The following is a 27,846-nucleotide window of genomic DNA, read 5'->3' on the forward strand; positions in this document are numbered from 1 at the left end:
TAGACAAATTTGGTAAGCTAGAAACCCTCCAAAATGAGAAGGTAAAACTAGGGTAGGGATGACATGCACAAAGTATCACTGCAACAATATGTAACTATTCAAGGTTACAAAGTTTGACCACTTCCAATGGTCTTCCTTGTGAAAGGCCTATCTTGTTAAAGACTTTACACCCTGTTAAAAGTGATTTGGTTAAAGGATTTAACTACCCTGCTAAAAGTAGGCATGTTTAAAGGACTTCGGTACATTCACTTAGAATGCCACCCTGTTAAAGGATTTACAAATGGCTGCTGAGCTAACCTAAGTCCATAGGATTTCCATAACCTAATACAATTGCTAGAGAGTATTAGAAGATTTTGACTTGATAACTTGCAATCCTCTATTGCTAATTCTAGATCCTTGTTTTTCTCTATCTTCTCTGATCCTTGCTTGATTTGATATGTCACTCTTCGTAACTCAGACACTCTATTCTTGATCAACTGGATTCTACAATGCTACTCTATTCTTCTCTAAGTCTTTACACCCTTCTACTCTACGCTATAATTCACCCATACACTTCTCTCTTGTGTATGCACAATGGGGTTTCATCCTCCTTTTAAAGATTTTGAAGACTCTACAATCAATATTTACTCTTCATTTCCTATTCAATTCTTGCACTTTTCTTATTGGTTGGATGCCTTCTCCATTTTTCTTATTGGTTGCATGCTGATTACATAGGTAATGCAAAAGATTCAATCTTATCTTTAAGATCCTTCAAGATTCATCCTATGTTGGCTTCAAAAATGGTTTACATCTGAGTTTGTAATGGCACAAACTCATATGTTTCTTCTATGTTACTCGACACTTACTAGTAATTGATGCTCGACACATATAGGAAAATTGGTTTACTTGGTTCCTATAGTAATTTTGTTTCACTCGGCATCTATACTCTGTTCGACTTCTATAGTGACTCAGCACTTGAACTCGCTCGGCACCTGAAGATCACTTGGCACTTGAAGTTCACTCGGAACCTATTGAATTCTCTAGCTCGACACACACTGTAGCTTAGCTTCTGTATTACATTTGACATCATCTTGAGAATTGGTTAAGTGTGTTGACACTCAATTGTCAAAACAAATCTGAGACCAACATAATCTAAACAGGAGTAGAGGTGTAGAAGTCACAACACTGGTCTTAGTAACAACACATAAGTTCAAATGACCTGACTTCACCTCAGTAGTCTCTATGAAGAAGGAGAGCGAGTCTCTGATAGTGGAGATGGTAGACCAAATTGAGAGAAAGAGTATAAGTAGGAAGAATGATCAACAATCCTTGTAGCAACAATATTACTTGTCTTACTATCTCTAATGTGCACTAAATCTTGGGAAAACTCAACTGTCTTCCTTGTCCCACTATGTGTAATCTGATAAATAGAGAGAAGGTTAGAGGACAAAGATGGGCATAGTACATCATGAAATGTACCATCATTAATTTCAATAGAACCATTCCCATTTATAGTCATAACAATGTTGCTCCACATCAAAATGTGTGAAGTAGGAGAAGCCTCAAAAGAAGAGAACAAATCTCAAGAAGATGTTGTATGGTGTGAAGCACTTGAATCCAGTAACCATCTAGAAAAATATGGAGTAGTAGTTGCACATAGTGCATGGCCCTTTCCTATGTCTTTTCCACCTGACAGAAATGATAATGACGAAGAAGATCTGTGAGAAGTAGAAAGAATATCAATGTTTCTCTTCCGAAGTAGAATTTTCAAATTTAAAACCTATTTGGCATTAACTTATTCTCATAGTAATGTGACTCATCATGATTGGGCTTATTACAATAAGAAAACTTTAGTCTATTTGACTTTAATTTATCCCCCTTAAGAGGAGGGGGGCCTGATGTGATGTGAGGGCTAGAATCAATCTAAGACTCTATAGGATGTGACTTATGTTTCTTCTCCTTATTTGCAGAAGATGTTTGAGATACCAATGCATGAGTCTATAAGCCTATGAGAGAATCCAATTGAGAGAGCTTAGTTTGCTCTCAATTCAAATGATCACAAAATACCTCAAAGAATGACATGGTAAATCTAGTACCTAAAGCATCCATGGTGAAATGGAAGGTAGAAGTAAAAATCAGAAAGTTTCCATGAATCTTATAAAGAATTAGGTAAATGCACTCAATGTTAATCTTGGTATTCCCATAACCCTGCACTAAAGATCGTTGTTGTTTGAAATTCATCAAGAAGTCCTCAATGGAAAAAAAAAAGAATTTGATACAAGAGAAGTGAGATCTTCCTCAATCTAAAGTACCCTAAACTCATTCATTGTACCAAACAAGTCATCAAGCTTGGTCCACATAGCTAGATGGGTATTGCACCCATCAAGATGAAACTGTAGATTGTCAGATACCTATAAAGAAATTAACCTCATTGCCTCATCCATCTTGTTCCTATATTGAATGACCTCAAAATGCCTTTGTAAAATTGATTGCATTGCATCTAAACAAAACCACAACCCTTTTGACTCGAGAAGTCATGTCATCTAAGATTTTTATGTGTGATAGTTATGAGGGGCCAGAAGTTCTTGATGCAAGGAGGGCATAGAACAATGAGGGCCAAAAGCACACCTAGCAATCTGAACCAATCTAATAGAGTAAACAAAATGGAAGCAAAGACATAAAGAGAACAACACCATAGAGAAACAACAATATTATTTTATTGATTTTTTAAATGATCAACATACATGCCAAGCTATAAGGCCTTCTTGGTTACAACCAGATACAAAATACATTCAAGATCTAAGATCCAACTTCAAATTCACACTTCTAGACACATATGCCACTAACTTTCTCAAAATCTCCAATCACTGCTTAACTATAACCATATACACCCTATTTATACTAGCCAAAATGACTTATAGATCATTCTAGAACATTACAAATAGAAAGGCTGACCCAAAAATGGTCTGGACACATCCCAAGAAAATATCTTATCATAAATATCATAATAAAAACTCCCACAAGTTGGCTCATACCAAAAATACAGAAATCATGTCCAAAATGCCATCGCTCGGCATAAATAGGAAAAGTTGGCACATGAATGGTCACTTGACATACACTAGGTGACTCGACACATGAAGGATAGCTTGGCACACATTGTGGAACTCAGCACACACTACAAAGTGAGATGGGATAACACGTTAACCCAAGTGCTAACATGATATGGGATAACCTCAACTCAGCTTAAACTACAAAACTACTAGCACTCAGCAATTGCTGCAACTCGATAATGACTAAAACTTAACAATAACTATAGAATGAACACAAATGACCAGAATAACACGTCAACCTAGGATGCTCCTGTATCAGAGAACCAGGGTAGAAAGAAATGGTTCTCCTGAATCATTGAGATGTCACAACCTCAGCTGAATCCAACTGAGATTAAGAAATCCATGTAGCATCTTCAATTGGTCCATTTTTCCACTTCACCAAATATTCATAGTACTCTTTTCTTCTTATGCTTTTTCCAACTCTTGGTCCAATATCTGTTCAACTTCTTTAATCTACTTCTTAGGATAATCATTAGGTACAATGAATTCATCATCTAACTCATGATACTTATACAGATCAAAAACATTGAATATAGGAGATAGATCCATGTCATCAGGTAACTCAACTTCATAAGCATTTCCACTGTCAAACTTCTTCAAGATCTTACAAGGTCCAAACTTCTTCATCTTTAGCTTACTATATGTTCTGACCGAAAATATTCCTTTCTTCAAATGAACCATCACCTCATCACCAACTTCAAAAACATGATGTCTTCTAGACTTGTCAACATTCTCCTTGTATTTCTGATTACTTTGTTCCAACTTCAACTTCACTTCCTTATGCAAAGACTCCATAAAATCAACAAGTTCTTCTCCTGCAACATGTCTCTTCTGTTCACCAACAACATCTCTTAAATCTGATACTCCTTTAGGCTTCATTCTAGTAACAATCTCAAAAAGTGCTTCCTTGTCTCCTATTCATAGAATTATTATATGCAAATTCAACTTATGCCAATACCATCTCGCAATTATGAGTTTCATCTCCAACTAAGCATCTCAAAAAATTACCCAAGCTTCTATTCACAACCTCTATCTATCCATCTGTCTGCAAATGGAATGTAGAACTAGATTTCAACTCAGTACCCATCTTCTTCCACAAAGTTCTCCAAAAATAACCAACAAACTTACTGTCTTTGTCAAAAATAGTACTTCTTGGTAATCCATGCAATATAACAATCTCTTTGAAGAAAAGTTCAACAACATGCTCAACATCTTATGTCTTCTTACATGGTATAAAATGAGCCATTTTATAAAATCTATCCATAACAAAAAATATAGAATCATACCCCTTTGTTGTTTTAGGCAGTCCAAGAACAAATCCATACTAATGTCACTCCAAGGTTTCTCAGGAATATGAATAGGTGTATACAATCCAGTATTCTAACTTACTCCTTTTGCAACTTGACAAACTCCATAACTCTTCACAAATTTTTGAACATACTTATACATTTGTGGCCAATAATACTTTTCTTTCAGCAAACTCAAGGTCTTATGAATTCCAAAATGTCCAACCAATCCATCAGTATGCTTTTCTTTAATTAGATTCAACCTCATAGAACTTCTAGGAATACACAACTAAATACCTTTGAACAACATACCTTCTTGAATAAAATATTTATCATACTTACTAATGTGACCTGTCAATTTGGTGCTCTGTACTCTCTCCATGACTCAAAAAAATTAGGATCAACATCATACAACTCTTTCATTTCATCAAAACGAAGAACTTCAACCTTCATTTCAATCAACAAAGAACATCTTTTACTCAATGCATCAACAACTCTGTTAGTAGCTCCACTCCTATGCTTAATCACAAATGTAAACCTTTGCAAATACCCAAACCACTTCATATGTCTTTGGTTCAATTTATGTTGACTTCCCAAGTACTATAAAGCTTTATGATCAGTATAAAAAACAAACTCCTTAGGAATCCATTAATGTCTCCACTTCTTCAATGCTTGAAAAATAGCATAAAACTCTTGATCATTCAAAGAATGCTTCCTTTTAGCATTGTTCAACTTCTCACTAAAGAAAGCAACAAGCTTAGCTTCTTGACTTAATACAACTCCTATTGCACTACCACTTGCATCGCATTCAACTTGAAATACCTTATTGAAATCAAGCAAAGCCAATACAGGTAACTCAGAAATTTTTTGTTTCAAAGTCTCAAAACTCTTATCAGCTCCATGTGTCCACTTGAATTCCTTTTTATCTCCTCTAAGTTTCTCAGTCATAGCATTACAAACAACACTAAAATTTTTTATAAACTTTCTGTAAAAACTAGCCAAACCATGAAATGATCTTACCTCACCTACATTCTTAGGTGTAGGTCATTCCAAAATTGCTTTAACCTTCTTAGGATCCATTCTCAAACCATCAGCTGAAATCATAAATCTCAAATACAAAATCTCCTCTTGCATAAAAGAACACTTTTTCAAATTAATCAACAACTTTTCCTCTTTCAATCTCTACAATACTTGTCTAACATGCTCAAGGTGTTCTTCCTTAGTCTTATTGAATATCAAAATATCATCCAAATAAACAATCACAAACTTACCCAAGAATCTTTTTAGGACTCCATTCATCAACCTCATGGAAGTACTAGGTGCATTAGTCAAACCAAAAGGCATAACAAACCATTCATACAAACCATCTTTTGTCTTGAAAGAAGTCTTCCATTCATCACCTTCTTTGATTCTGATCTAATGATAGCGACTCTTTAAATCAATCTTGGTAAAATACTTTGCTCCACTCAAACGATCCATTATGTCATCCATCCTCGACATAAGAAACCTATATTTCACTGTGATCTTGTTAATAGCTCTGGAATTAGTACACAGTCTCCATTCTCCATTCTTCTTAGGTGCTAATACAACAAGTACAACACATGGACTCAAAATTTCTTTGATTAATCCCTTCTACGACAATTCATGCACTTGCTCACTAAGTTCTTCATTCTCTGTAGGTGTCAATCTATATGGTGCTTTGTTCGAAAAACTAGCTCTAGGAATCAGGTCCATACAATGACTTATACTTCTTACTGGCTATAAACCATCAGGAATATCTTCAGCAACAATATCTTTATACTCATTCACCAATTCTGTAATTTCTTCTAGTACTCGGCTACCACTATCTATTGTCACTCGGTCATTACTAGCTTCTGCCATCACTCAGTCATTACTACCAAAAATCAGTCCTCTAGGAATTATGGCAAAATAGACTTGATTCTTCTTCACTTCTTTTTCAAATTGTTTCACATTAACCATGCAAACTTTTACTATAGTACAACTAACCTCATTTGGACTTTCAATCAATGACAACAATATTTGCTTCTTCCCATTCACCCAAAGAGTATATTGATTCAATCTTCCATCATGTACAACATATCTATCACATTGCCAAGGTCTACCCAACAAAATATGACAACAATTCATAGGAATAATATCACACAGAACTTCATCAAAATAATATCTAATCTTGAATTTTACAACACATTGTTCACTTACCAATATCTTATGCTCATCTTTTATCTATGAAACATGATAGGGTTTGGGATACCTCAGCCTCTACAACTACAATTTTGTAACTAGCTCTTCTGATGCCAAATTTGTTGAACTTCCACTATCAATGATCACCTTGTAACATTTTTCAACTATCTTACATCTGGTCTTGAAAAGACTTCTTCTTAAAACAGGTTCCTCATCACTTCCTTTATTACATAAGGCTCTTCTCACCATTAAATTTTTTTCTATCTTTAGGTCCACTTGGTGAACTTTCAATTTCCTCTCTAATCACAACATTTCTATTATTTTGCCCACTTTCAAAGTATCTATAGTCAAAAGATCTATGCCCTTCTTTACCAAATCTGAAATAATTACCACGAAAACCACCTTTAGGATAAGAATTACCTCTTCCTCGAAAAGAAATAGTACCTCCTCGGTATGAACTACCACCTTTCCACACGGTCTTGTCTTTGTCATCATTCCTCCATTCAAATTTTTATTTTTCTTGCACAAAACTGTTAGATCTACCACCTTGTCCATAAGATCTACCTCTACCTCTCTGGAATCTACAACCTCTACCTCTTTGTCTTTGTTCACACTTCTTTGCCAAGATCTCCTCAGCTTTCAAGGCATATTGATATGCTTCTTCCACACTTTCCAATTTCACAAAACTTTTTTCATCTTGAATTCTAGATCTTAATCCATGTAGATATCTTTCAATTTTCTTAACATCATCATCCACATGTCCAGATATGATGTCCAATCTATAGAATTCCTTAGTATACTCTTTCACAATCATGTCTTTTTGTCTCAATTTTTGCATCTTTCTCAACAAGTTAACTTGGTAATCAGTAGGAAGGAATTTGTTCTTTACCTTGTTCACCATCTTTGGCCAAGTCTTGATCTTCTCCTTTCCTTTGTCTATCAGTTTGCAAATGCTTCCCACCACAATGAAGCATGACCTTTTAGCCTAGTAACTACAATGTTCACCTTTCTATTATCAAGAGTATTTTCATACTCAAAGAACTTGTCCATATCTGAGATCCAATCCAACACACCATTGGTATCCAACTTTCCATTATAAGGAACAACTTCTACAACAAGCTTCAAATGTACCCTAGATAATACTCTCAGTAATCTTTCCTCATCTTGGTTTTCTTCTAGTTCTAGATTAGGGTTTGGTGCCACTACTTCATCATCACTCACATCCTCAAGTTGTGCTCCTCTCCTTTGGGTTGTCTCCACAACATCTAATCTAGCTGTAATTTGTCTTAATGCATCTAACATGACATTATCAACATTTCCTCTACTACAAACCATCTTCACAGATTAGGTTCCTCTGAGATCGTAACCCTTTGCAAGTTATAGGTCAAATCTGCAGATCTGCAACCCTACAAACAAATCTAAAATAGGGTTCTACATGATCCAAGGTCTTGGTACAAATTGCCTCACACTTTGACAATTCGCTTGCACACTCAGGAACAACTGAGCTCTGATACCACCTGACACAAGGAGGGCATAGAACAACTAGGGCCAAAGGCACACCCAGCAATCCAAACCAACCTTGTAGAGTAAACACACAGAAGCAAGCACGTAAAGAAAACAAAAATAAAGAGAGAGAGAAAAATATTTTTTTATTGATTCATTAAATGATCGACATACATGCCCAGCTGTAAGGCCTTCTAGGTTATAGCCAGATACAAAATACATTCAAGATCTAAGATCCAGCTTCAAATTCACACTTCCAGACACATATGCCACTAACTTTCCAAAAATCTCCAATTGTTTCTTAACTCTAAGCATAAAAACCCTATTTATACTAGCCAAAATGACTTACAGATCATTCTAGAATATTACAAATAGAAAGGTCAACCCAACAGTGGTTTGAACACATCCCAAGAAAAGATCTTATCACAAGTGTCACAACAAAAAATCCTACAAGTTAGCTCACACCAAAAACATAGAAATCACATCCAAAATGTTGTCGCTTGGAATAAACAGGAAAACTTGACACATGAAGGATCACTCAGCATACACTAGGTAACTCAGTACATGAAGGATGGCTTGACACACACTATGGAACTCAACACACACTTAGAGTGAGATGGGATAACATACCAACCGTAGTGTTAACATGATGTGGGATAACCTCAACTCGACTTAAATTGAAAAATTACTAGCACTTGGCAATTGCTGCAACTCGACAATGACAGAAACTCAGCAACAACTGGCAGAATGAACACAAATGAGTAGGATAACACATCAACCTAGGATGCTCCTGCATTAGTTCTAGAAAAGAAGAGGTCTCAACCATTATTTTAGAAGGTGTTGGATTGGTTTTTTCGAAAAAAATCTATTTTACTAATGTAAATAACATAAACAATAATACAAAACACCCCCATAATGCAAAAAATCAAACCCCAATTGCTAGAAGGAATGCGTATAGAAGAAAAAATAAAAAAAGATTTAGTTTGAGAATCAAATGTACCTTTGAAAAATATTGATGAAGATAATAGAGAATATGGATAGTGCTCGAGAAGAGCTTTCTGATGCTTCTTTCAGATCAAAAAACAAAGCTAAAGCAAACAAGTTATGCCCCCCGGAAGATAGAAAGCATCATTTGACTTTGAGATAAAAATAGGTACCAACCTGGAAAAAAAATCCAAAAAATACCTTCCCATCATGTCCCTCTTGCAATAAGCTTTTTGGCATTTTTTTCAAATCCAAAAAATGCCTCCGTATGCTTAAGTTAGAGCCAATAAACCGACAGGGCAAAAAAATTTGGAAGGGGTTGAAATTTGGCCCTTGGTCCCCCATGTGACCATAGATTGGGTGGTGGAGGTAGGGAGGTGGTGTGTTGGGCAGATGAGGTGCAAAGGTGAGAGTTTGTAGCTACAACCTGGTGGCGCTCGAGTGGCGAAGGAGTGCTAGTGACATGGTGGAGTGGAGGTGGCCATGTGGTGGAGCATGGGAGACATGGTGGTGAAGCTTTGTTGTGATCAAAGGAAAACCATGTGTGATGACTGTTGAGGGTTAACCAAACCACTAGTGGTTGTGCTAACCACTACGATAAATTTTCAATTGCTAAAACTTAAAAAAGTGCTTTTAAAATATATTATTGCAATTTTTCTACCTTAGAGTACATGCCAAGAGTCATATGACCTGGTAGGCAAAAAATGTTTTCCTCATAATGCAAAGTAGGCCAAAATACAAATATTTTATATAAAAATGAGAGTTTTGATTTCTTTTGAATCCAATTGTGAGGTATGTTTGGACTCAAAGTGCTCCAAAATTTAGAGACCCCTATTTTCATTATAAAAAAAACCTAAAAAATAGCCATATCTGTTGCAACAAACCCTCATTCCTACTTTCTTCAAAAACTAAACAAGCTACAATAGATTTGACTCTGGTACCATGAAGGATTTGAGCAATAAAAATCCACAAAACTTGAAGAACACATGCATTCAAGAGCCTGTCACAAAGAAGAAAAGACAAAGAAGAGGCAAGGGTTTTGCTCTGAAAATATGAAAAATTATATTATCAGACCAAAAAGATGAATGAAAAGTACAATTGATCAATCCTTATAGAAGGAGATCATAAAACATAAAAGGGAAACCCTAAGAGGTAAATGACATTTAATAATTACTATTTGATTATTAAATGGAAATGCAAGTGCATAAAGGGAAATCTTAAGAAGGGAGTAAAGGTAATTTAATAAATGAAATTAAATTAACTCTTTACTCTAATAGTATTCAATGGGCATTTGAATGAGTTGGATAGTGATAATGTATTGTTCGTTTTATTATTTTACATTAATATAATTTTGTTTAAGGTGGGGGCCCTAGCTCGGTTGGCTAAATCTTCCCTATTGCAGCAGGTTGGTCATGGGTTCTAGTCTCCCCCGTCCCCGTGGTACCAGTGGGCATGTCGTGCCAGTACTACTGGTCACGTTAAAAAGTCTACCTGACACACTGCAGTTTATAGGGGGGGCCGTGTTGCACCCAATTCCTGTAGTCTAATAAAAATAAAATTAAAAAAATGTAATATTTTAATATAATATGCTACACAAGCTATACCAAGTGATAAGGTGAAAGAAGGAAGACAATGTTCACCAAGCAGTTGACAAAGAAAAGTTGAAAGTTTAGTAATAATCGAGTAAGTTTAGTATTGATCAAGTGATATATTACTTGAGTGAAATTTTATGTTCATCGAGTAACAGAACGAATAACAAGTTTGTAAAGATGGAATCTAAAGCTCACTTTTTGTGGAAATGAAAGAATGTTTGAGAAGTTCAAAGACACAAGTCAAAGTTTGTTAGAAGATCTATGACTGGGAAAATACAATGAAGATCTGATGATGGAGATCGATGAAGGATAAAGATGAGTGCATGGTTCTATGAAAGTTCTATTTTATAAGTGACTAAATACAATGAGTCTGAGATCGACGATTGTGATTAAGAAACTATAATTGGAAGAATCTAAAAGTACAAATACTACTATTTAAGGAGGAGTTGAATCATGTTTTGGTTATTGATTGAATGTCAATGTTGAGGGTTAAGTGATGGAAGGAAGAAAAGTTATTGAAGATAAAAGAAACAAGGTGAACCAAGCAAAGAAAATTGAAGATCAAGAGGGGTTGAAAGGAAGTAAAAGAGTAAATGAGTTATTTGGTCAATAAAGAGATTAGAGGATAGTGATAAAAAAGAAGACCAAGAAGAAAGGAGATCTAAACTAGCAAGTAATGCTAAACCTCACAGATCAATTCATACTATTACTTTCTGATCATTGAAGTAGAAAAGTATGTTAACTAAGTGGGCTTCACAAGTTTGTGAAATCCTATGTGGTAACATCCATTAATGGTGTTTGTAAGTCCTTTAGAGCAAGCCACTCTTTAGACAAGATAAAGGAATGATAAGGTCTAGATGATCTTTTGGTGTAAATACTCTAACAAGGTCACATTAACAATGTGTACGTAAACCTTTAACAAGGTTGGCTCCTCTTAGAGCTCACTTCAAGAGAGTGAAAATTTTGGGTTGTTAATCTTAGGTAGTTTTTTCCTATACAAGGTTTCAACATTAAAAATCTTGGTGTGAAATGTTTGAATGTTATTATGTTGTAAGTTGTTTTACGTGTTGTTTACATTTTATTGCAACTCAATAACAACTAGGTAATTGATTAGTAACAACTGAATTTTATTATTGATAGTCAGTTATAACTGAAACAATGAATGAATAGTTTGGAGTAAATTGATTGATTAAGTTAATTGTGGAGTTGCATGAGAAGATTGAGTGAAAGATTTTGATGTTTATGAAGTTTATTTGGTACTAAAGTGTTTTGAAGGGGTTGTAGGATAACTAGACATAATTGATTCACCCCACCCAATTAGCTAACAATTGGTATTAGAGCATAGTGCTTGGAGAAAGAAGTTTAAAGGAACTTGAGCTAAAGATCACAAGATGTATAAGAGAGAGGTACTAAAGCTGAATAAAAAAAATCCCTCACAATGGAAAGACATAATGAGGTTACATTTATCTAGAATTGGCGATAATATTACTCACTAGTTGGACAATGAATATGTTGCACCTCTTGCTCCCATGAAAGTGGAACAAATGACAGAAAAGAGAAACCATAATAGTCTAATGATTTAGGTTGCATCTGCACTTAACGATGTCAAGTTTGATGATTGCACAAATGCTATATAGACGTGGGACAAATTGGCACTTGTACATGGTAGAGATCCAAATGTATTGACAACTAAAGTTGGAAGTACTAGAGGTAAGTATAATGACATGAGAACTAAAGAAGGTGAGAATGTTGCACAGTATGTGAACCAAATCAAAGAAGTCATGAGTGCAATAAGAGTCGATGGAGGAATTATCCATGACAATGAAATTATAAGTAAAGTCCTTAGACCTCTACTACCTATATATGCTATCAAAGTTTCTACAATTCAAGAAGTAATAGCTATGCTTGGTAATTTTTTGACATGTGACAACTTAGTTGGTTAATTGATTGTATTTGAATTGAGTAATTATGATAATAGTATGGTTCTACTTGAAAATGCTTTTAAATCTTCACTAACCTTTCGAAGTTGAAAGAAAGAAAAGAAAAGTAAGGAAGGAAATAAGTATGAATCTGATGATACTTTAGATAAACATGAAGCATTGCTTGCAAGAAGGTTATCAAGAGGTAAAGGTAAATACAATGGTAAATTGTCCCTGATTTGTTTCAAGTGGAATGAAGTTGGTCATGTTGCTGCTAAATGTACTAACAAAAGTAAGAGTGATAGAAATGACAAGAAGGATTACAAGCACAAGAAGAATAAGGATTATAAAGATAAATGGAAGAAATCATGATATATTGTTGAAGAAGAGCACACCAAGTCCAATTTTGTTGAAGAGGAGGAAGTAGTTGAGATGGTATATGTTGTTATCAAGGAAGATCCCAATGGAGAAAGGTATGAAATTGAAACTATCCTTATTTTACATGTGAGAAAGAATGATTCATGAATTACAAATAGTGGATGCTCACATTACATGACTAGTGATCTAAATAAGTTTGACAAATTCAAAGAAATTGATGATGGCGAAACTTTTAAGTTAGGTAATGATGTTCCATGTCTAGTGAAAGGTAAAGGATCACTAATATTGAATGATAAAATCATATGTGATGATGCATATTGGGTACAAGGACTAAAGTATAATCTTTTGAGTGTTGCTTAGTTGAACAATTCAAGTCACAAGTTGGAATTTCAGAACAAGAAAGTCAAGATATATGATGATGAAGGAAACTTGATTAGAACTACAATGCAAACAAAATGTAACTTAAATTATCTTGATCCTACTATTGAGACATCATTATTTGTTAAAGTTGAGGATGTTTGGTTGTGGCATAAAAGGTCGTGTCATGTAAAATTTGAGAACATGGTGAAGGTTAGTAGAAAGAAAAGAGTTAGTGGCTTACCAAATCTACAAAACCTAAGAATGCTAGCTCGGTCAAATAAAAAAAATCTAGTTTTTCAAGAAAAACACATACATCTAGTAATATCTTAGAATTGGTGCATACCGATCTATGTGGACAAATAGGTGTCGATAATTATTATGGTGACAAATATTCCATCTTATTTGTTGATGATTATTCTAGAATGGTGACTATTATGTTCATGAAGATGAAATCACATACTTTTGATATTTTTAAATGGTTAAAGTGATAGTTGAGAAAGAAATTGATAAATCATTGAAATGTTTAAGGTTTGATAGAGGTGGTGAGTTTATGTCTATTGAATTCACTAAATTTTATGTTGAGATTAGTATTAAGAGACAATTATCTACATCAAGGACACTGAAACAAAATGGAATCATTAAGAGAAGAAATATCAAAATTGGAATGTGCAAGGACATTTATGATTGAAAAATAAGTTGCACATATATTCTAGAGAGAATATATTAGTGTTTTTTTTTGTACACTCAACTGAGTTTAGTTCAAGAAAGGAACAAATAAGACACCCTATGAACTCTGGTATGGTCATAAACTGAATGTAAGTTCTTTCAAAATATTTGGAAGTAGGTTTTATATTCACAAGGATGAAAGGAATGGGAAATCTATTTTAAAAGGAGATGAAGCTATATTCCTTAGCTATTCATGTAAGAGAAAAATTTATAAACGTCTGAACAAAGATACTAACAAAATGATTGAAAGTGTGATTGCAAGGATTAATGAGTTTGTAGATAAGAAAGATGTGAAAAATAAGAAAGAACTTGAAGATTACAACAAGTTTGTGTATGTGTATGAAGAGGTACCAGACACACTACCTAAGTTACAACAAAGAGAAATTGAGCACTAGACAGTATCACCCATGGTACACAAAATACTATACCTAAGCACCATATAGTACAACCCAAGCAAGAAGGTGAACCCCTATTAAGTGGTGAAAATGTTGAAAATCAAAGAACTAAATGTGTATTGGCCAAACATGTGAGAAAGAATCATTCCCCTAAACAAGAAGTGTTCAAGTGTAGACAAGAAGTAAGTTAAGAGATAATACTTGTCTAATAGTTAACTTTGAACCAAGTATAGTTAAAGTCGCATTGCATAGTGAGGATTGGATAAATGATATGAATGAAGAAATTGATCATATAGAGAAAAACAACACATGGATGTTAGTATTGACACTTGCATACAATAATGTGATAGGAACAAAATGGATTTTCATAAATAAGTTAAATAAAAATTGAGACATTGTAAGAAACAAGGCATGATTGGTTTGCAAAGGTTATGCACAAGAAGAAGGAACGTATTATGGTGAGACTTTTGTACCTGTGGCAAGATTGGAAGGTGTAAGAACATTATCGACCTATACTACCTATAAGAAGTTCAAAGTATATCAAATGGATGTCAAATCTACATTTATGAATGGAATACTTGAAGAAGAATTCTACATTGAAGAACCATAGGGATTCATTGAACCTAATTAGAGAAACATGGTTTGAAAATTAAACAAGGCATTGTATGGATTGAAGCATGCACAAAGAGCATGGTATGAAAGGTTACATTCCTATTTAATTAATATTGAATTTTTTGGAATAAGTAAGAATAATATTTATTTGAAGTGTGAATCTGAAGGTATGGTGTTGATTGCTAAGATATTTGTGGATGACATTATGTTTGGAGGCAATGACATGTTATGTAAGACATTTGTTGATCAAATGAGTACAAAATTTGAGATGACTATGTTTGGTGAGATCAATTTTTTCACTAGATTACAAGTGCATCAAACAAGGAAAGGTATATATGTAAGTCAGACTAAATATGTGAAGGAAATCTTGAAGACATTTGGAATGGATGAGTCTAAGCCAATCATTACACTTGTAGTGACTGGACTGGAATTATCAAAGAAAGACATTATTGGATAGGTAAATGAAACACAATACAAATAAATGATTGGAAAACTCAATATATTGTAAATAGTAGACCAAATATTGTACATGATGAACTAGTATAGTTGCAAGGTTTTCATCTTATCCTAAGGAGACACAGATGACTGCTATGAAGAGGATATTCAAATATCTAAAAGGAATTGAAAATTTTGGCCTGTGATATAAGCAAGATGATGACATTAATATTAAATTCTACATGGATGTTGATTAGGTTGGTTATGTTGATGATAGAAAAAATACATGTAGTGGAGCTTTCTTTTTAGGAGAAAGATCGATTACATGGATAAGAAAGAATCAAACTTTTATTTCACAATCTACTATTGAAGCTTTATACTATGTAGACTAACAAATTGTTGGAAGGTATGCAAGAAGACGTAATCGAGCATGCTACTATTTATTTTGATAGCACTAGTGCAATAAATATCTCAAAGAATCTAGAGATGCATGCAAAGTGGTGCAGGAGCACCTATGCTATAGGAAGTTTAGAAGTTACTCAAATAAAATATTACGATATTTGGAACCAAAAAGATCATCCAATAAGTGATGAGATTTATATGTAAGTTGTTTAATTCCAAACATAAAGTTTGCAAAGGTCATCATTAAAATGTAAAAGAAAAGAACCAATCTTCTTGAGAATGTGAATGAAATAGGTACAGGTAGTTTAATTTGCAAATACACATGAAAACTATAAAAGATTAGAGTCATTCAAGAAATAACGAGCAACAGAGAAGGGGATAATGTAATTTTAATTTAATTCTTTGATTGTCCTTGGAAGGAAATAGAGTCCACAATTTTAGATTGTATGCATATCAGTATTGGGTTTAATAGAGTTTTTCCTTTTTTCATTTTGTGTGGAAGAAATCGATTCACATTTAGTAAATTAAATTGATTCTTTAGTTTCGATGCATTGAATATTAAAAACCTGCATTGGATTCCAAAATTGGTTATAAAGCAAAAATTGATATTTTTTGGTTGCATGTTTCAATTCATTTGACAAGATTTTACTTTGGGCAAAATTTTGAATTTAATTTGTGTTTACTTAACCCATGGAATTAGTCATTTTAGTAGAAATTTGAATCTCCACAAAATTTGAATTTGGAGAGTTTATAGAATTAATTCTTTGTTCCCCCACCAATCTGAAAACAAATTCAAACTTTATATATATATGTTTTAACATTGAGGAGCTTGCAAAAAAAAATCTAATTTTTGGGCATTGAAAAGTTGATCAAGTATTGGTTATACTATGGGTTTTACCAATTGATTCAAGCCCATATATTGCTTGAAATGGTTATTGGGTTTTCTTCCAAACAAATGGCAAGTGAGTTTAGATTTATATATAATGCTTTCATGCATTTAGTAATTGATGGTTGGCATTAGGTTTATTTTGGAAGCAAACATATTCTAGTTGAATAAATTTGAAATGGAAGAAATGACTTGAATGATGTTTTAGTCTCTTCCAAGCATCGACTCCAAAAAAGGTTTCAACTTGATCTGTTATGAAATACGATTTCCATTTGTTTGTATGAAATGATATTTGGATTTTAAGTGGTGTGTGCACATTGTTAGCTAATGGAACAATTTTATATGTTTGGTATTGGAATAAATTCTAATAATAATGGAAATGTGAATGGGCTCCCTTTCGTTGTTGTTTGGGAAGAGATCAAATCTATGTATTGATATTGATGGCAAAATCAGATCATGTTTCATGTTAAGAAACTGATCAAGAATCAGTTATGCCATAGTTTGGTAATATACAAACTTTTATTTTGAGATTGTAAACAGAGTATCAAATTTAGCATGAAATAGAAAAGAGAGGAATATGTCACCATGCATCACTTTTTCAACTGAAATATGGGTCGAATGATAAAAGGTTAGTTATAATGGCAGTGTTAGAACTTTAAAATGTAGCAATAAAGATTATGAGAAAGCTCATTTGTCTCTCAATGAAAAAATTGACAAAGAATTATGTAAAAGTTTGTAGATTTGAAGGACTTCAATGTATCTGCATCAAAATGGTATCAGAGCTCAACAAAAGATCTGGGTTGAGCAAGTACTTGGATATTGTATTTTTGTTCGATGAGTTTTGGTTGCTGGTGTGTGTTCCCTAGCTGCAAAGAGGTGGACATGGAGGTATACCTAAAGGATCATACATAGGAGATGATCCAAGGCCTCAAAAGGAGGTCCAATTGGTTGCCAATAGACCTGGGGAGATAGGCAATAGAGGACTCTTGTGTGAGGCAAGTTGTTTGTGTAAGATGCAACATTAAAGAGTGAACCTATATTTAGAAGAAGCATCAATGATGATAGCCAACATGAACAACATTGATGGGAGTTGCAGTTGCAGGATGGAAAGTGCAGCAAAGACATCTATTTAGAGTTGAAGATAAAGATGCAAATTTTATTTTGTAGGTCATCAAAGGCATTTCCATGAGACATGAAAAATTTTCACACTCAGGATTATGGTAGAGGAACACCTTTGTTATAGGAATCTTACAAGCTACAATGAGTCAAATAAAAATATTATGATATTTGGAACCCAAAATATTATCCAATATGTGATGAGATTTATATGTAAGTTGTTTAATTCCAAACATAAAATTTGCAAAGGTCATCATTAAAATGTTTTTTTTAAAGACCAAAATTCTTGAGAAGGTGAAGGGAATAGGTATAGGAAGTTTAATTTGTATCTACCCATGGAAACTATAAAAGATCAGAGTCATTCAAGAAATAACAAGCAACAAAGAAGGGGATAATGTAGTTTTAATTTAATTATTTGACACTCCTTGCATGGAAAGAAAGTCCTTAATTTCAGATTCTATGCAAATTAGTGTTGGGTTTAATAGAGTTTGCTTCTTTTCATTTTGTGTGGAAGAAATCAATTAAAATTCAATAAATTAAATCGATTCTTTTGTTTCAATGTATTTAAGATTAAAAATTTGCATTGGATTCAAAAATCAGTTGTAAAGCATATTTTAGAGGAATTTTTTTAATCCATGGAATCAGTCATTTTAGTGTAGATTTGAATCTTTGCAAAATCTGAATTTGGAGAGTTTATGGAATTAATGCTTTGTTCCCCCACCAATCAAAAAATTCTAACTTTCTCCATGGATTAATATGGTTTAAAATCTGATTTTTGGGCATTCAAAAGCTAATCAAGTATTGATTATACAATGGATTTTACCATTTGATTCAAGCCCATATATTGTTTGAAATGGTTATTAGGTTTTCTTCCAAACAAATGGCAAGTGATTTCAAATTTATTAGTCATTGCCTTATAGCAGGAGACTTATGTTTTCGGGTCATTATAGATATTAATTTTATGATTTTGAAAAGTTGAATACATAATTAATATATAGTTCATCTTTACATTTTTTATTAAACTAATCTTTTAAAAGAGTAAACAATTTTTTTGATTGGTTCTATATTTTCTCAGTTGTTTTAATTTTTGTTATGAATATTTTTAAGTTTCAAATTTTCAATAGCTATTAATTTTACGGGTTTTAAAAGCTCAATACATAACTAATATATAGTTCATCTTTTTATTTTTTATTAAACTATTATTTTTTAAGATTTAACAATTTTTGATTGGTCGTTCTATATTTTCTTGATTGTTTTACTTTTATTTATTTATGAATATTTAGTAGTTTCAAATTTTCAATTTTATATATAAATGTTTTCTTCTTTTAAAATTGGCTCTCTCAAACTTCTATTAATTATAATTTTTTTAATACTTAGTTAATTGCTAAATGTATATTGTGGATAACATTTATACATATTTTATTCATAGAACTTAAGTATTAAAGCTAACTATTTTTAAAATTAAAATATATTTAAAAATGTAAAATTTATTCATATATCATTTAATATTAATTTTAAATTATATATATCAATATTGTAATTGTTATATTGTTTATTAGTTTTAATTATCATGTACCATTTTCCAAATAATTTAATCAAAATAAATTATTTATAATGGAAAAATTTATACAAACTTAAATTTTCGTTACCTTAAAAAATTTTAAGATAAAAAAAAAAAAAAAATCTAATTACTTTACTGGTCGTGTTGTGCCGATATAATTGTTGATGTGTCCTCGGTAGATTTGGTGTATGCAAATTAGTTCTTATATGTGTACATATAGTTTGTCATTTTTCACAAATTTATGCGGTGTATGTTTTCACAACTTCTTTGTTAGTTAACTAATAACAATTATATATAGGAAAAACTATTTGAAAATCCCACCTAAAGATCTTGATATCCATGCTAGGTAATCATATCCATGCGAGGTAATCCACAATGACATTCTCTTGTTATGGTTTTCCTTTTCAAATTATTTCTTTTTCCAAATATGTTTTAATAGTTTTTCTCTTCTAAAAATTCAAAATAATAACAAGATTTTTTTGATTGTCTCAGATTTTCTTAATTGTAGAGACAATGTCAATCATAAGGTAGTTGAGACTACAATCTGCAAAACTGTTGCGATGTATAGGCAAGTGTGTCTTCCTCAGTCAATTTCTTTTTCCCATGTAAAAATCCTAAAATATTTATATTCTTTTATGTGTCTTTAATTTTAAATTTTTTTGAGATGTAAATTATTAACAATAACACAGATTGAGTCTATTTTGGGCATAAAGAATTCAAACATAGAGTTTTGGTTTTAGATCTCATTTTCTTTACCTATTCTTATTTCATTAATTTCCATTTGCACAAATTGTCTTCTTATTCTATTTTGTTGAACTTGAGTGCTAGGCTTGAAAACTTGATCTGTTGATCCTCGTAGCTGCAAATATTAGCCAAGTCTCTGATACTAATTTTGCAAAATTGTTTCCATTTCCTTTGTATAATGTCCCTCGTTAGAAAAGTCTTAAATCCTTATTTTTTTCACTTGTACTACCCAATTATTTTTAATTGCATTACAAGATGGAGGTTATGCCCAATATCCTCCCTTTGAAGTTCCTATTTATCTGGTTTCAATTTCTTCTTTGCTTTGTAGCTTCTATTCACTTCTACATATTTTGTGACATGCACTACAAGTCTTATGCTTATACCCTTCTATATATTTTGTGACATGCACTACAAGTCTTATACTTATACCTTTTACAATCGACCAACCACCTTTTAAAATTTTGGGTGAGCTGTATTGTAAGCTACAAAAAATGCATACCCAGGTAAACAAATGTAACAACCAAAAAAAATGACCAACTTGTATACAAGTTTGATGATTTTACATTATTAGTCATATTTAAAAAATGACAATTAGCTAACAACTATTAAATTGTTTTGTGAGAGTAGACAATGTAGAGGAAGGGCAGAGAGAGTAGAGAAGGGGTCGCAGATGAGACATTTTAAAATTTGGTGAGAACAAAATTGTGGCTTTGTTATAAGCACTGTGATCTGAAATATTTAAGTGCCATGGAAGAAAATATAAACAAAATTATTAAAAAGATGTAGCTTGGATTGTAGTTTAACAAGAGTGTAACTGGGAAAATCTCATTAATTTTAAGTATTGATTTACATAACTTTTTTTTTTCTAAGAAGAATATAAATAAATGTTATTAGGGGTAGGTTTACTTTATGAAGCAAAATAAAAAGAAGTTGTTGACAATTTTTTATTAATTACAACATTGTTGTCATATAATTCTTTTAAATACAAATTACAATAGACTTAATATAAAAATGTTGTTTTATTAAAAATAAATTTATATAGAGAGTTAAGAGATATCACAGTATTTTTGTACAGATAGTTCTCTTTAAGAAAATCTCTCTTCTTCTTTTCTGGTATTCTAAGAAGAATATAAATAAATGTTTATGAAATAAAGTTAAAATAAGTTTTTGATACATTTTTCTGATTAATTACAATACTGCTGCAATATAATTTTTTTTAATATAAATCAAATAGACTTAGTATAAAGAAGTTGCTTAGTTATAATATGAAAATTATATTAAAAATTTTTATAGAGAAAGTTAAGAGATATTATAGAAGTAAAATTTATTCTTGTCAGTTCTATCTATTGGAATTAACAAGTAGGAAGATTTACTTTTGAGGGGGGCAGGGGGGGGAGGGGTGGTGTGTGAAACAGAAGTAACTAATTTTAACCTTTTCAAATTCTTTTAACTAAAACCATTCACATGTATCCAATCTATCTAATGAACTTGAAAGTAAAGACATGCATGAAAATAGACAACACACAAATTTGGTAACCCAAAAACCCTCCAAAATGAGAAGGTAAAACTGGGGTAGGGATGACACCCACAAAATATCATTGCAGCAATGTGTAACTGTTCAAGGTTACAATGTTTGACCACTTCTAATGGTCTGCCCTATGAAAGGCTTGTCCTGTTAAAGACTTTACACTCTGTCAAAACTGACTTGGTTAAAGGATTTCACTACCCTACTAAAAGTAGGCCTAGTTAAAGGACTTTTGTACATTCACTTGGAATGCCACCCTGTTAAAGGATTTACAAATGGCTGCTAGGCCAACCTAAGTCCATAGGATTTCCATATCTAATACAATTGCTAGAGAGTATTAGAAAATCTTTGACCTGATAGCTTTGCAATCTTTAATTGTTGATTCCATATCGTTGTTCTGCTCTTGCTAATCTGATCCTTGCTTGATCTGATATGTCACTCTGCATAATTATGATAATATGTTCTTCAATAACTAGATTCTGCAATACTGCTCTGTTCTTCACTAAGCCTTTTTAAACTCTCCTCTAAATTTCGCTAAAGTTCACCCACACACATCTCTCATCCACATATTCAATAGGGTTTTGTTCTCCTTTTAAAGATTTTGAAGACTTAGGATTAGATATGAATCTACAATCAATATTAAATCTTCATTTCCCACTCATTTCTTGCTCTTTTTCTATTGGTTGCATGGCTTTTGCATTTTCTTATTAGCTGCATGTTGATTACATAGGTAATGTAAAAAATTCTTTCTTATCTCCAAGATCCTTCGAGATTCATCCATGTCGGCTCCAAAAATGATTTACATCTGAGTTTGTGAAGGCACAAACTCATATACTAATTTATGTGTTACTCGACACATACTAGTTGCTGATGCTCGACACATATAGAAACACTGGCTCACTTGGCCCCTATAGCAATTCTATTTCACTTAGCATCTATAGTGACTCAGCACCTATACTTTGCTTGGCACTTGAACTTTACTCGGCACCTAAAGATTGCTTGACTCCTGAAGTTTACTCAACACTTGTTGAATTCTTTGACTCGACATACATTGTAGCTCAACTTCTATATTATACTTGGCATTAACTTGAGAATTTGGTTAAGTGTGTTGACACTCAAATGCCAAAACCAATCTAAGACCAACAATCTCCCCCTTTGACATGAGTAGCAAAAACACTAAGCTAAACATTATGAATTTGATTTCTATGAGTATACTACATATTCTTGTTCGACATATGCACAAGACTTTAAAAACTTATTCAAAATTTTGTATACCTCAAAATCTTGTAACTCCCTCTGAGTTGATGTGCCATTTCCATTCCTATAACCAAAATTCTTGTGCTGAATATGTCTCATTTTGATATATTTGATATTCTTTGCCTTATCTGCCTTTACTGTATCTGTGTACCCTATTTCTGTTCTCTGTATCTGTTCCCTTTTCACATCTTCTTGCAACTTTGCATTCTTTTGGCTTTATTACTTCCTTAAAAATGTGAATTGGAATATCTCCCCTTTTGGATATTCTTTATTGCTTTCATTAAAGAATGTATTATGTAACCATCACATCTCCTTACTTAATGAATTATACTCCCCTTAAGTATATTCTCCCCCTTTTGTTAGATGCAATACATAATGAATGAATATTCTCATTCTCCCCCTTTTTCGACACTTATGTGAAAGGGTCCTAAGGATGAATAGAATAATTTTCCAAAAATGTTTTATTTACCTCCATAATCATCTTGAGAGAAGCATCCCAATTGTCTAAAGCTATCCATGATGACTTGTGTTGGATGGCTATCTCTGCTGCAAGATGAACAAGGCCTTCTAAAGTAGAAAGATTTGGGTCTTTCTTTACTTCATATTTTGCATAGGCCTGCTCCTTGTGAAGTACTTCTAGATGTGGACTTATGGAGGATTGAATCTGCATCAATTTGGCCTTAATATTGGCCTCTTCTACTATCAATACAACTAGTTCCTTTTGTGTGTGAAGTGTTGCTGCAAAATGCTTCTCACTCTAAGCTGGATCTTTTGGTAATTGTGTGCTGGAAATCTTTAGATTTCACTCCAAGCTCATTATTCTTTGGCTGGTTTCCTATGTGAAATAAGATGAATCACACAACTTGGTGTACAATGAGAATACATTCTCAAGTACCTTTTTCACTTTTTCAATCTTCTTTGCCAATTCAACCTGTGAAGGTGTTATTTCACTTGATATCTTCTCATTTACTTTCATCTGAAATTTCTTTTCTAACCATTCCAATAATTTGACATTAGTTTCAAGGTCCTCATTTTGTACCTGGTCCACAATATTGGGTAGTTGCTCCATTATGGGCTAAGTTTCACCAGGTAGTTGCAAGCTAAATGCATCAAGAAATATTTCTTTGATCTCCACTAATCCTTGCTTCTACCTATACTCATTTCTAAGTATCTCTTATCTCTTTCTCCTCTCTGGAGCCTCTTGCACTTCATTTATCTGCTGCAAGTTCATAGTTCTTAAGTCATAGCTTGGCATGACTATTTCTTCATCAAGTGTAGGGTCTCCATAGTGAAGTACCCTTGCAACCTTGGAGTGCTTGAGCCTGGTACTGATATCTGCAATGCTATTGCATCAATGCTCGGCTTCTTATGAGGAGTCCCTGAGGTAGGCAAGTTTACCAATGTTTGTATTGCCTCCTACTCCTTAGGGGTTTTCTCTACTTCTTTCTCCTCTCCTCTACTGCCTTGATCAATGATGAAAATTTGTGGAGGTGCACCTTGGGTTTGTGCTACATGAATATCTTGTTTTGTTTGTTCCTTTGGTGGCTCCTCGACAGTTATTTTTACCTTTATTGTAGAATCAACCTTAGTAATTTTTTCTTGTTCTTCTTGCTCTTTGGGTTGATCTACTGTAGCTATGGGAGGTTGTGAGGATTGTTATTGTGTACTTTCCTTCTCCCTGGTTATTTTTGCTACAACTTTCTATAGCTCATTAACACTCACCAATATTGGATTTGTACAAAGTTATGCTTGTAATGTTGATTGGTGAAGGATCTTCTTGAGATCCTCTACAATTAAAGGATTGATGTTCTGAGCTGAAGCGTCAGGAACATCCTTTACTATGACTATAATTGTAGGTGCTGTATGTGGAGGACTTGGTGGTGGCAGTTGGGTGTCTTGGACACTCTGTTCTACTTGCTGCTCTTCACCTGTTACCCTTTCACCATGTGTCTCTTCCACTATTTCTTTTTCTATTTATTTTTCTCCTTCATCCTTTTCTTTCTCTCTTTCATCTTCTTTCTCATTCTCTTCTTCTTCTTCATCATTCCTACCCTCAAATGGGTCTTCCCGTCCTTCCTTTACAGTTGTCAAACCATATATTAATTTCCACATCTGTGTGGATTTTTGGAAAACATCTTCAATTTGATTTTGCAAAATACTAAAGGCTCTGCATTTGGGTGCAAATTTTCTCCCATGCTTCTTACTAGCCTTTTTTATTTGACTGTTGGTGAGGTCTGGCATTACATGAGCCAATGTAGACTCTCTTATTTCTTTCTCCATTTTGAGACAATAATGGCACTTATTCTTAATTAATGAACTTAGCTCCTTAGGCATTGAAGTGTCTAGTTCAAGTGGAGTAGTCTTGAACTTAGCCATCATAGTGTAGATAGACTCTTCCACTATGTTTTTTTGTTCTTTTGACAACTTATTAAAATCTATGGTCTTTAGACCAGATAAATCAACATTATCTCTAATACTATTGCAAATATTTTCTAATTTAGATGTGGTAGAGTGTCTTACCAATCCAAATTGTTCTTCATCAGACTTTGTTCTTTCCTTGTCTGATTCTGGAGGTGCAACATACTTCCTCCTCTTTTTTTGTTCTATAGGTTTTTCTTGTTCTGTTGCCTTTTGTTTTTCCTACTCCTTTGCCCCTTGTGTAGTAGCCCTAGTGTCAGCCCTTGTAGTTGGCTTGGCTGGGCTTGGCTTCGCAAATTTTTCTTCTTCCCTTTGGGCTGGGCAACTGGTTGCTTCTGAGCTTTCCTTTTTTGTGGCTTGGCCTTTGGAGCTTCCTACTCGACACCTTCCTCTTCATCGATATCTCCTCCCATACCTTGGGTTAGGGCAAGTGGCCGTTGATGTTCTCTTCTTCATCACCCTTGACATCTTCACCTTCTTTCTCTACTTCTTTTGCAGTGCCTTCTCTAAACTTTGCTTTCAACTTCTTTACAAGCTTGTCTTTCTTCTTCAAAGTGGAGGCGGTTTTCAACTCCATATCCACTTTGGATCTCACCACCTCATATATTCCAAAATGTGGTGCATCGTTGTCAATTTCTTCTGATAATAAAGTAGTTATCGGTACTAATACTTCATCTATATTTATCTCATACCCAAGAGGTCTCAACCATCTCACTCTTGGTATGGCCACTTGTATATATGTATAGTCAATATATATAAGAAAACAAACTTCATTTACATGTTTCTCCACTAAAGAAATTGGAATTCTGAGCCTCTGCTTCATTGATTTCTTAAAATCTTCAAAATAACTAGTCATCAAGGTCTCAAAATTAGCTCTCGTCTACTCTATGTATTCATTTACCTAAGCTATGATTGACTTATCATTCTTCCATGCCACTTTTCCAAAAGAAGGGAATTCATTTTGTACATAAAAGAAAATACATATCAAAATTGTACCAAATTTGCATTATGCTCCCTTTGTTCTTTTGATTGCTACTAGATTTTCATTGATCTATTGTAATTGCAACTTTGCAAGATCATATGTGTGATCCTTCTTCACTAGTTTATATCCTACATCCACTACTATATAGGGCACACTGTTGAGTCTGCTAGATTGGTAGAATTTGTGTGCAATGACCCTAACAACAAAATCAACTAGAGGGTCTTGGATTGTGTCAATTGTCATCCCTCTCCTTCCATTTTGCACCCGTGTTCTTCTCAATTACCTCCTTAGAGTCACTTCTAAGGGTCTTTGGCCGATCTACGGTTGGGTACTCAGTCACTCTATGTACTATCCTCTTAGTGATTTTTATGGGGCCATTCTCTAGCCATAAACTACCATCATGCATTCAACTCAAAACTAGTCTAATCCATTCTATCTTAAACACTGTGGGGAAATCTAGGGCTCGCATTAAACCCTTCCTCTCAACAATTTTGTATTCATCCTTCAATACTCCATTATCACACAATTTCTCTATGCCTCCCTCATTTCCATATCACCTATGGCTCCTATCTTGCAGTTATAACATTTCCTTACGTCTTGAACCATCACAACTTTTGGGGGTATAATGGAAAGGGCACCGACTAGGTCATTTTTGTATGCAACCTCTGGGATTTGATGAAAATTGGGTTGCCTAACCTCCTTGGACACTAATTGAACTTTAAATATTTCCTTCTCCTGAGTTTTTCTTGAGCTAGATGCCATTTTACACAAACTAGGGTTTCAACACAAAGAAAACACGAAACTGCATAGCTCGACATAGTTGTAAATACCTTCAAATAGATGAGATCATGCTGGAATGCTATTGAAATCTTTGTATACACTGGTTTCTTTGCTTTGGATTCGCTCTGCTCTCTTTCTCATCTTAGCTCTTCATTCTCGATGAAGAAAAATGAATGAAAATACGATAATATACCCTATTTTCATCGCATTTAATGCTCAGTATGTTTACAACTGTCTACTCAACTTCAAAAGGATTCTACATTACTCGGCTTCCATTGCCTTTTCACTACTTGGCTTCCATAGGAGTATTACTTACATGGCTTCAACTAATATTTCTTCTTCGCTTGGCTTCCTCTACCAACTCAACTTGTACTAAATTTTACTCGACATCTGGGGGCAACTCGGCAACACTTGTGATGTCTTTAATTTTTAACTTTGCATCTTTGTTCATGCTAATCTACTCTTTTTTAGTACTTTCTTTTCTAGGAACTGATGCATGATGAAACTTTGTAAGTCAATCCCTTATGCCTTCTCTTGCTTAGTTGGATGAGGTGTGACCACTTGACCTATTACGTGAAGTGATCCCTTCATTTGATGTGCTACTCCCATCTTTCTTCTTCCATGTCTTGTTCATTTGTCCTCTAATGTGTTCAACATCTACCTTTTCTTTACCTTTGTCATTCTTTGAGTGGGG

The 27,846-nt window shown here is 33.5% G+C and overlaps 1 long non-coding RNA gene across 1 annotated transcript in view; it reads left to right on the forward strand.

The window, feature by feature from the left end:
• Nucleotides 1–27,846, forward strand: part of LOC149580709 (uncharacterized) — a 220,731-nt gene that overhangs the window by 179,165 nt on the left and 13,720 nt on the right. Inside the window, exon 2 of the long non-coding RNA XR_016354135.1 lies at nucleotides 19,939–20,014. This is a non-coding gene — a long non-coding RNA (uncharacterized LOC149580709). The remainder of the gene's footprint in view (nucleotides 1–19,938; nucleotides 20,015–27,846) is intronic.

Source organism: Cupressus sempervirens, chromosome 1 (assembly GCF_028749045.1).
Source record: "Cupressus sempervirens isolate cs-2001-9-10 chromosome 1, ASM2874904v1, whole genome shotgun sequence".
Lineage (NCBI taxonomy): Eukaryota > Viridiplantae > Streptophyta > Pinopsida > Cupressales > Cupressaceae > Cupressus > Cupressus sempervirens.